This window comes from Nerophis ophidion, linkage group LG14 (genome assembly GCF_033978795.1).
Source record: "Nerophis ophidion isolate RoL-2023_Sa linkage group LG14, RoL_Noph_v1.0, whole genome shotgun sequence".
Taxonomy (NCBI): domain Eukaryota; kingdom Metazoa; phylum Chordata; class Actinopteri; order Syngnathiformes; family Syngnathidae; genus Nerophis; species Nerophis ophidion.
In genome coordinates this window covers 24,260,442-24,261,883 of record NC_084624.1, presented here as the reverse complement: position 1 = coordinate 24,261,883, position 1,442 = coordinate 24,260,442, and positions in this window count along the sequence as shown.

Here is a 1,442-nt window from a genome sequence, read left to right as displayed (position 1 = left end):
CCCATCTCTAGCCTCACGGAGGAGTTTAAATGCACCAAGGTGAGGCTGAGCATGACACTGACTGAGTCTCAAGATGAGGTGATCCGAGCGGTTGCTCCCAGACTGGCAACCGGGAGGAAATGGATCCCATCTGAGGCTGTGAAACAAGCCAAATCTGCTCTCAGGCATGGAGACATTGTAGGACAAGTGCAGCACAGAAGAGGTGGGTTTGGACTTGGGGCTAGTCGACCCACATGGCACAAGGCAACATCAGCCCAGAGGAGGAAGCTAGTGGTTGATCAGGTTCGACAACAAGAGGAGGCAGACAGATGTGCAACAGCAGTGGCACAATCCAAACTGGGACAGTGGACTAGCTGGGAAAACCTGGAGCATCGTAAGCTCACATGGAATGATCTTTGGGAAATGGAAGGGAGCCAAATCAGCTTCATCATCAGAGCCACCTATGATGTTCTTCCCACACCCAAAAACTTGAACCAATGGTTTGGAGAAGATCCTTCTTGTGCACTCTGTCAAACCCCTGCAACACTCAGTCACATCCTCACTGGCTGCAAATTCAGTTTGTCTCAAGGTCGCTACACCTGGAGGCACAACCAGGTCTTAAGACAACTGGCGATCACCCTGGAGGAAAGGAGAAATAAAAACAAAGCCCTCTCTCCCCCAATCCCCAGTCACTCAATCACCACTCAGTTTGTAAGAGCAGGACAACTACCACCAAAACCACCTGCAAGAGTGGAGGCAACCCTTCTGGACTCTGCCCGGGACTGGAAAATGCAGGTTGACTTGGACCAGAAACTCATCTTCCCGCCTGAAATCATTACAACTCGCTTCAGGCCGGACCTGGTCTTGTGGTCGACCTCCCAGAAGATTGTGTTCATTGTTGAACTAACTGTACCATGGGAGGCAGCAGTTGGTGAGGCATATGAGCGCAAGCATCTGAGGTATGCGGACATAGCAGCCGAGGCAGAGCAGCGCGGCTGGCGTGCCTGAGTACTACCAGTTGAAGTCGGGTGCAGAGGTTTTGTTGCTACATCCACAACCAAGCTCCTGAAAGGAATGGGATTGAGAGGTCAGGCCTTCCGGCGGGCTGTCAAATCGCTGTCTGATGCTGCTGAACGAAGTAGCAGGTGGATATGGTTCAAGAGAAAGGACCCAAACTGGGCTGCTAAATGACATCGAGGGGTAAAGGCAGAGGGGGGCACACCTGGGACGCCAGATGTCGCCGTTGAGCCCTCCGGAGGTGTCGTGGGCCTATCAACGAAACACCAATGAAGGAGGGTGCCCACCTGAAGACCCCAGTGAAGCTTTTGCCTCTAACCCCCCACTCAACACTAAGTGCTGATTAATCTGAGGGATTGTATTACCTAGTCCTATGAGCTCTACATATATATATATATATATATATATATATATAAAACAATTTATATTTTCAATAGTTTAGCACT